Source organism: Heptranchias perlo, unplaced genomic scaffold, assembly GCF_035084215.1.
Source record: "Heptranchias perlo isolate sHepPer1 unplaced genomic scaffold, sHepPer1.hap1 HAP1_SCAFFOLD_1657, whole genome shotgun sequence".
NCBI classification, from domain to species: domain Eukaryota; kingdom Metazoa; phylum Chordata; class Chondrichthyes; order Hexanchiformes; family Hexanchidae; genus Heptranchias; species Heptranchias perlo.
This window is the reverse complement of record NW_027138922.1, coordinates 1-10000: the sequence shown is the minus strand read 5'-3', so window position 1 is coordinate 10000 and position 10000 is coordinate 1. Positions and strand designations below refer to the sequence as shown.

The following is a 10000-nucleotide window of genomic DNA, read 5'->3' as shown; positions in this document are numbered from 1 at the left end:
AGTGTACAGATATCTCCCTGAGAGAGAGGGACTGAGAGACACCAGTCAGTGTACAGATATCACCCTGAGAGAGGGGACTGAGAGACACCAGTCAGTGTACAGATATCACCCTGAGAGAGGGGACTGAGAGACACCAGTCAGTGTACAGATATCTCCTGAGAGAGAGGGGACTGAGAGACACCAGTCAGTGTACAGATATCTCCCTGAGAGAGAGGGGACTGAGAGACACCAGTCAGTGTACAGATATCTCCCTGAGAGAGAGGGACTGAGAGACACCAGTCAGTGTACAGATATCACCCTGAGAGAGAGGGACTGAGAGACACCAGTCAGTGTACAGATATCACCCTGAGAGAGAGGGACTGCGAGACACCAGTCAGTGTACAGATACCTCCCTGAGAGAGAGGGACTGCGAGACACCAGTCAGTGTACAGATATCTCCTGAGAGAGGGACTGAGAGACACCAGTCAGTGTACAGATATCTCCCTGAGAGAGAGGGACTGAGAGACACCAGTCAGTGTACAGATATCTCCCTGAGAGAGAGGGACTGAGAGACACCAGTCAGTGTACAGATATCTCCCTGAGAGAGAGGGGACTGAGAGACACCAGTCAGTGTACAGATATCACCCTGAGAGAGAGGGACTGCGAGGCACCAGTCAGTGTACAGATATCTCCCGAGAGAGAGAGGGACTGAGAGACACCAGTCAGTGTACAGATATCACCCTGAGAGAGAGGGACTGCGAGACACAGTCAGTGTACAGATATCACCTGAGAGAGAGGGACTGAGAGACACCAGTCAGTGTACAGATATCTCCCTGAGAGAGAGGGACTGAGAGACACCAGTCAGTGTACAGATATCTCCTGAGAGAGAGGACTGCGAGACACCAGTCAGTGTACAGATATCTCCCTGAGAGAGGGACTGAGAGACACCAGTCAGTGTACAGATATCTCCCTGAGAGAGAGGGACTGAGAGACACCAGTCAGTGTACAGATATCTCCCTGAGAGAGAGGGGACTGAGAGACACCAGTCAGTGTACAGATATCTCCCTGAGAGAGAGGGACTGCGAGACACCAGTCAGTGTACAGATATCTCCCTGAGAGAGAGGGGACTGAGAGACACCAGTCAGTGTACAGATATCTCCCTGAGAGAGGGGGGACTGAGAGACACCAGTCAGTGTACAGATATCTCCCTGAGAGAGAGAGGGACTGAGAGACACCAGTCAGTGTACAGATATCTCCCTGAGAGAGAGGGACTGAGAGACACCAGTCAGTGTACAGATATCTCCCTGAGAGAGAGGGACTGAGAGACACCAGTCAGTGTACAGATATCTCCCTGAGAGAGAGGGACTGAGAGACACCAGTCAGTGTACAGATATCTCCCTGAGAGAGAGGGGACTGAGAGACACCAGTCAGTGTACAGATATCTCCCTGAGAGAGGGGGACTGAGAGACACCAGTCAGTGTACAGATATCTCCCTGAGAGAGAGAGGGACTGAGAGACACCAGTCAGTGTACAGATATCTCCCTGAGAGAGAGGGACTGAGAGACACCAGTCAGTGTACAGATATCTCCCTGAGAGAGAGGGACTGAGAGACACCAGTCAGTGTACAGATATCTCCCTGAGAGAGAGGGACTGAGAGACACAGTCAGTGTACAGATATCTCCCTGAGAGAGAGGGGACTGAGAGACACCAGTCAGTGTACAGATATCTTCCTGAGAGAGAGGGGACTGAGAGACACCAGTCAGTGTACAGATATCTTCCTGAGAGAGAGGGGACTGAGAGACACCAGTCAGTGTACAGATATCTCCCTGAGAGAGAGGGACTGCGAGACACCAGTCAGTGTACAGATATCTCCCTGAGAGAGAGGGGACTGAGAGACACCAGTCAGTGTACAGATATCTCCCTGAGAGAGAGAGGGGACTGAGAGACACAGTCAGTGTACAGATATCTCCCTGAGAGAGAGAGGGGACTGAGAGACACCAGTCAGTGTACAGATATCACCTGAGAGAGGGACTGCGAGACACCAGTCAGTGTACAGATATCACCCTGAGAGAGGGACTGAGAGACACCAGTCAGTGTACAGATATCTCCCTGAGAGAGAGAGGACTGAGAGACACCAGTCAGTGTACAGATATCACCCTGAGAGAGAGGGGACTGAGAGACACCAGTCAGTGTACAGATATCACCCTGAGAGAGAGGGACTGAGAGACACCAGTCAGTGTACAGATATCACCCTGAGAGAGAGGGGACTGAGAGACACCAGTCAGTGTACAGATATCTCCCTGAGAGAGAGGGACTGAGAGACACCAGTCAGTGTACAGATATCTCCCTGAGAGAGAGGGACTGAGAGACACCAGTCAGTGTACAGATATCACCCTGAGAGAGAGGGACTGAGAGACACCAGTCAGTGTACAGATATCACCCTGAGAGAGGGACTGAGAGACACAGTCAGTGTACAGATATCACCCTGAGAGAGAGAGGACGAGAGACACCAGTCAGTGTACAGATATCTCCCTGAGAGAGAGGGGACTGAGAGACACCAGTCAGTGTACAGATATCTCCCTGAGAGAGAGGGGACTGAGAGACACCAGTCAGTGTACAGATATCTCCCTGAGAGAGAGGGGACTGAGAGACACCAGTCAGTGTACAGATATCACCCTGAGAGAGAGAGGACTGAGAGACACAGTCAGTGTACAGATATCTCCCTGAGAGAGGGACTGAGAGACACCAGTCAGTGTACAGATATCTCCCTGAGAGAGAGGGGACTGAGAGACACCAGTCAGTGTACAGATATCACCCTGAGAGAGGGACTGAGAGACACCAGTCAGTGTACAGATATCTCCCTGAGAGAGAGGGACTGAGAGACACCAGTCAGTGTACAGATATCACCCTGAGAGAGAGGGACTGAGAGACACCAGTCAGTGTACAGATATCACCCTGAGAGAGAGGGGACTGAGAGACACCAGTAAGTGTACAGATATCTCCCTGAGAGAGAGGGGGACTGAGAGACACCAGTCAGTGTACAGATATCACCCTGAGAGAGAGGGACTGAGAGACACCAGTCAGTGTACAGATATCTCCCTGAGAGAGAGGGACTGAGAGACACCAGTCAGTTTACAGATATCTCCCTGAGAGAGAGGGGACTGAGAGACACCAGTCAGTGTACAGATATCTCCCTGAGAGAGAGGGGACTGAGAGACACCAGTCAGTGTACAGATATCACCCTGAGAGAGAGGGGACTGAGAGACACCAGTCAGTGTACAGATATCTCCCTGAGAGAGAGGGGGACTGAGAGACACCAGTCAGTGTACAGATATCTCCCTGAGAGAGAGGGGACTGAGAGACACCAGTCAGTGTGCAGATATCTCCCTGAGAGAGAGGGGACTGAGAGACACCAGTCAGTGTACAGATATCTCCCTGAGAGAGAGGACTGAGAGACACCAGTCAGTGTACAGATATCTCCTGAGAGAGAGGACTGAGAGACACCAGTCAGTGTACAGATATCTCCCTGAGAGAGAGGGGACTGAGAGACACCAGTCAGTGTACAGATATCTCCCTGAGAGAGAGGACTGAGAGACACCAGTCAGTGTACAGATATCTCCCTGAGAGAGAGGGACTGAGAGACACCAGTCAGTGTACAGATATCTCCCTGAGAGAGAGGGGACTGAGAGACACCAGTCAGTGTACAGATATCTCCCTGAGAGAGAGGGGACTGAGAGACACCAGTCAGTGTACAGATATCCTCCCTGAGAGAGGGGACTGAGAGACACCAGTCAGTGTACAGATATCTCCCTGAGAGAGAGGGGACTGAGAGACACCAGTCAGTGTACAGATATCTCCCTGAGAGAGAGAGGACTGAGAGACACCAGTCAGTGTACAGATATCTCCCTGAGAGAGAGGGGACTGAGAGACACCAGTCAGTGTACAGATATCTCCCTGAGAGAGAGGGGACTGAGAGACACCAGTCAGTGTACAGATATCTCCCTGAGAGAGAGGGGACTGAGAGACACCAGTCAGTGTACAGATATCTCCCTGAGAGAGGGGACTGAGAGACACCAGTCAGTGTACAGATATCACCCTGAGAGAGAGGGGACTGAGAGACACCAGTCAGTGTACAGATATCTCCCTGAGAGAGAGGTGGACTGAGAGACACCAGTCAGTGTACAGATATCTCCCTGAGAGAGAGGGACTGAGAGACACCAGTCAGTGTACAGATATCACCCTGAGAGAGAGGGGACTGAGAGACACCAGTCAGTGTACAGATATCTCCCTGAGAGAGAGAGGACTGAGAGACACCAGTCAGTGTACAGATATCTCCCTGAAAGAGAGAGGGGACTGAGAGACACCAGTCAGTGTACAGATATCACCCTGAGAGAGAGGGGACTGAGAGACACCAGTCAGTGTACAGATATCACCCTGAGAGAGAGGGACTGAGAGACACCAGTCAGTGTACAGATATCGCCCTGAGAGAGAGGGGACTGAGAGACACCAGTCAGTGTACAGATATCTCCCTGAGAGAGAGGTGGTACTGAGAGACACCAGTCAGTGTACAGATATCTCCCTGAGAGAGAGGGACTGAGAGACACCAGTCAGTGCACAGATATCACCCTGAGAGAGAGGGGACTGAGAGACACCAGTCAGTGTACAGATATCTCCCTGAGAGAGGGAGAGGGGACAGAGAGACACCAGTCAGTGTACAGATATCTCCCGAGAGAGAGAGGGACTGAGAGACACCAGTCAGTGTACAGATATCTCCCTGAGAGAGAGGGGACTGAGAGACACAGTCAGTGTACAGATATCTCCCTGAGAGAGGAGGGGACTGAGAGACACCAGTCAGTGTACAGATATCTCCCTGAGAGAGAGAGGGGACTGAGAGACACCAGTCAGTGTACAGATATCTCCCTGAGAGAGAGAGGACTGAGAGACACCAGTCAGTGTACAGATATCTCCCTGAGAGAGAGGGGACTGAGAGACACCAGTCAGTGTACAGATATCTCCCTGAGAGAGAGGGGACTGAGAGACACCAGTCAGTGTACAGATATCTCCCTGAGAGAGAGGGGACTGAGAGACACCAGTCAGTGTACAGATATCTCCCTGAGAGAGAGGGGTCTGAGAGACACCAGTCAGTGTACAGATATCTCCCTGAGAGAGAGGGGACTGAGAGACACAGTCAGTGTACAGATATCTCCCTGAGAGAGAGGGGACTGAGAGACACCAGTCAGTGTACAGATATCTCCCTGAGAGAGAGGGGACTGAGAGACACAGTCAGTGTACAGATATCACCCTGAGAGAGAGGGGACTGAGAGACACCAGTCAGTGTACAGATATCTCCTGAGAGAGAGGGGACTGAGAGACACCAGTCAGTGTACAGATATCTCCCTGAGAGAGAGGGGACTGAGAGACACCAGTCAGTGTACAGATATCTCCCTGAGAGAGAGGGACTGAGAGAGACCAGTCAGTGTACAGATATCTCCCTGAGAGAGGGGACTGAGAGACACCAGTCATTGTACAGATGTCTCCCTGAGAGAGAGGGGGACTGAGAGACACCAGTCAGTGTACAGATATCTCCCTGAGAGAGAGGGGACTGAGAGACACCAGTCAGTGTACAGATATCTCCCTGAGAGAGAGGGGACTGAGAGACACCAGTCAGTGTACAGATATCACCCTGAGAGAGAGGGGACTGAGAGACACCAGTCAGTGTACAGATATCTCCCTGAGAGAGAGGGACTGAGAGACACCAGTCAGTGTACAGATATCTCCCTGAGAGAGAGGGACTGAGAGACACCAGTCAGTGTACAGATATCTCCCTGAGAGAGAGGGGACTGAGAGACACCAGTCAGTGTACAGATATCTCCTGAGAGAGAGGGGACTGAGAGACACCAGTCAGTGTACAGATATCACCCTGAGAGAGAGGGGACTGAGAGACACCAGTCAGTGTACAGATATCTCCTGAGAGAGAGGGACTGAGAGACACCAGCCAGTGTACAGATATCTCCCTGAGAGAGAGGGGACTGAGAGACACCAGTCAGTGTACAGATATCTCCCTGAGAGAGAGGGACTGAGAGACACCAGTCAGTGTACAGATATCACCCTGAGAGAGAGGGGACTGAGAGACACCAGTCAGTGTCCAGATATCTCCCTGAGAGAGAGGGACTGAGAGACACCAGTCAGTGTACAGATATCTCCCTGAGAGAGAGGGGACTGAGAGACACCAGTCAGTGTACAGATATCTCCCTGAGAGAGGGGACTGAGAGACACCAGTCAGTGTACAGATATCTCCCTGAGAGAGAGGGGACTGAGAGACACCAGTCAGTGTACAGATATCTCCCTGAGAGAGAGAGGGACTGAGAGACACAGTCAGTGTACAGATATCTCCCTGAGAGAGAGGGACTGAGAGACACCAGTCAGTGTACAGATATGTCCCTGAGAGAGAGGGGACTGAGAGACACCAGTCAGTGTACAGATATCTCCCTGAGAGAGAGGGGGACTGAGAGACACCAGTCAGTGTACAGATATCTCCCTGAGAGAGAGGGGACTGAGAGACACCAGTCAGTGTACAGATATCTCCCTGAGAGAGAGGGGACTGAGAGACACCAGTCAGTGTACAGATATCTCCCTGAGAGAGAGGGACTGAGAGACACCAGTCAGTGTACAGATATCACCCTGAGAGAGAGGGGACTGAGAGACACCAGTCAGTGTACAGATATCTCCCTGAGAGAGAGAGGGACTGAGAGACACCAGTCAGTGTACAGATATCTCCCTGAGAGAGAGGGGACTGAGAGACACCAGTCAGTGTACAGATATCTCCCTGAGAGAGAGGGACTGAGAGACACCAGTCAGTGTACAGATATCTCCCTGAGAGAGAGGGGACTGAGAGACACCAGTCAGTGTACAGATATCACCCTGAGAGAGAGGGGACTGAGAGACACCAGTCAGTGTACAGATATCACCCTGAGAGAGAGAGGGGACTGAGAGACACCAGTCAGTGTACAGATATCTCCCTGAGAGAGAGGGACTGAGAGACACCAGTCAGTGTACAGATATCTCCCTGAGAGAGAGGGACTGAGAGACACCAGTCAGTGTACAGATATCTCCCTGAGAGAGAGGGGACTGAGAGACACAGTCAGTGTACAGATATCACCCTGAGAGAGGGACTGAGAGACACCAGTCAGTGTACAGATATCTCCCTGAGAGAGAGGGGACTGAGAGACACCAGTCAGTGTACAGATATCTCCCTGAGAGAGAGGGACTGAGAGACACCAGTCAGTGTACAGATATCACCCTGAGAGAGAGGGGACTGAGAGACACCAGTCAGTGTACAGATATCTCCCTGAGAGAGAGGGACTGAGAGACACCAGTCAGTGTACAGATATCTCCTGAGAGAGAGGGACTGAGAGACACCAGTCAGTGTACAGATATCTCCCTGAGAGAGAGAGGGGACTGAGAGACACCAGTCAGTGTACAGATATCACCTGAGAGAGAGAGGGGACTGAGAGACACCAGTCAGTGTACAGATATCTCACTGAGAGAGAGGGGACTGAGAGACACCAGTCAGTGTACAGATATCTCCCTGAGAGAGAGAGGACTGAGAGACACCAGTCAGTGTACAGATATCTCCCTGAGAGAGAGGGACTGAGAGACACCAGCCAGTGTCCAGACAACTTCCCGTTGTCTGGTTCCCCTCCGTCCGCGAGAGATGACCCCACCTTGAGACGATAAGACGGCCATGGAGGGTCTCGGATGCCCCTCCGATGCCAGGTCCTCGGCCCATGTCTCTCCTGGAGATCCTCCTCGCTCCTGGCCACCAGCCCTTCCCCGATGGGGTCGGAGACCCTCTCGTTGCCCGGCGAGGGGCAGCTGCTCGACTTCTCCAGGGGCTGCTTGGCCTGGGGGTCTTGGTTCCGGGCGGGAGGCCCCTCTCCGCCCTCTGACGCCTCCACCTCCCCGAGGGCAAACGCCTCCTGCCGCTGCAGCGGTGCTCGGGCTGCGCCCCGCCCAGGCGCCAATCTCCGCTCCCCGCCCGGGCCTCCGTCGACGCTGGGCCCCTGTCTCCATCCCTCTCCCTGTCCGCGGTTTGCCCCCCAACTGGAGGCGCACTCCAGGTACGTGTCCTGTGCCTCCCGCCGTTCCCTGCGCCCGACGGGCGGGTTTCTCCGGCCTGTGCGGTGGGCACCCCAAACAGGTCTGGTGCCTCCTCCTCCCCCTCCTCCCCCTCCTCAACCCCCTCCTCCTCCTCCTCATCCCCCTCCTCCACCTCCTCACCCCCCTCCTCCACCTCCTCATCCCCCTCCTCCCGCTCCGGGTCTCTGGGGGCTTGGATCTCAGAGCGTCAGTCCTGTGCGGCCCTGCTCCCTCGAGACCGAGTGTCAGTCTCTCCCCCTCCTCCTCCTCCTCCCCCCCCTCCTCCTCCTCTCCCTCCTCTTCCCCCTTCTCCCGCTCCGGGTCTCTGGGGTTCTGGGATCTCTGAGCGTCAGTCCTGTGCGGCCCTGCTCCCTCGAGACCGAGTGTCAGTCTCTCCTCCCCCTCCCCCTCCTCTCCTCCCCCTCCTCCTCCTCCCCCTCCTCCTCCCTCTCCTCCTCCTCAGACGCTCGAGGCAGCTTTCCGACGACAAAGTAGTCTTGAGCCTTCTCCGGGCTGGAGTCCGTCTCCCTGCCTCCTCGTCCCGATTGGTGCCCAGGATTGCCCCATCAGTCACTGTATCTCCCTCGGAGGGCGGTGGAGGGCGAGGGGACGCTGAGCCTGGGCCTCGGTTCCCGCACTGACCACACTCACCTCGACACCAGGTGTCTGGCCTCGGTTCCGGTCGGCCGTCAAGGACCCATCAACACGTTGACCAATCGAGCGAGTCTTTGCCACAAACTGGCCATCGGAGGCTGAATCATTCACCTCTTGACCAATGGGAGAGGACGGTCCCTCGGCCTGACCAATAGCGCTCGAGCCCTCGCTCCCTTGGCCAATAGGAGTTGCGTCGGTGGACTGGACGATGCCCGTTCCAGAGTCCGGCCGAGCGGTCAGCGGACGATTGGACCCCAGTGAGTCAGCGAGCGAGGGGGCGAGCTGCGTGGCGATCGGCCTGAGGCCGTTCCGGAGGGGACACCGGACAACCGGGCGCCAGACCAGCGACTCCTCGGTCAGCGGCGGAGGCCTCCCCCTCCTCCGCTCCCCCTTCCTCCTCCTCCTCCTCTTCTCCCAACTCCTCCTTCCCTTCACCACAAGCCCGAGAGCCTTTGTCGGAGACAGGAGGAGGCACCTGTCCATCGCCAGAGGTGAGACCCGCCCCTCCTTGGGACAAACGCTCCCCGTTCCCCCAAAACTCGGAGCTCGGAGGCCCGTCAGGAGATGGCGGGCCCATGTCCTCCTCCTCCACTGGTCCATGGGGATGGGCCTCCTGGCTGTGACTAGACCCCGCCGTCTGCTTCCAGGGGGAGTCAGGGCACCCTCGCTCGAGATGGACACCCTGCTCGGTCGCAGTTACTGCCTCCATCTCAGCATCGTGACGGGCTGCAAAGGAAGAGGTCAGAGTTTATCGCAGTGAATGATTGGTTGGAAGGGAGACTCGGAGGGTCAGAGGCTGAGGTCACAGGGGTTAGATACAGAGTGAGGCTCAATCTACACTGTCCCGTCAAACACTCCCAGGGCAGGTACAGGGTTAGATACAGAGTAAAGCTCCCTCTACACTGTCCCGTCAAACACTCCCAGGGCAGGTACAGGGTTAGATACAGAGTAAAGCTCCCTCTACACTGTCCCATCAAACACTCCCAGGGTCAGGTACAGGGTTAGATACAGAGTAAAGCTCCCTCTACACTGTCCCGTCAAACACTCCCAGGGCAGGTACAGGGTTAGATACAGAGTAAAGCTCCCTCTACACTGTCCCATCAAACACTCCCAGGGTCAGGTACAGGGTTAGATACAGAGTAAAGCTCACTCTACACTGTCCCGTCAAACACTCCCAGGGCAGGTACAGGGTTAGATACAGAGTAAAGCTCCCTCTACACTGTCCCCA

At 54.5% G+C, this 10000-nt stretch overlaps 1 protein-coding gene across 1 annotated transcript in view; it reads right to left on the bottom strand.

The window, feature by feature from the left end:
- Positions 1 to 9495, bottom strand: part of LOC137309476 (rho guanine nucleotide exchange factor 19-like) — a gene marked incomplete at its 3' end in the record, with an annotated part of 27980 nt that extends 18485 nt beyond the window's left edge. Inside the window, exon 1 of the mRNA XM_067977674.1 lies at positions 7704 to 9495. The remainder of the gene's footprint in view (positions 1 to 7703) is intronic.
- Positions 9496 to 10000: the final 505 nt, after the last annotated feature.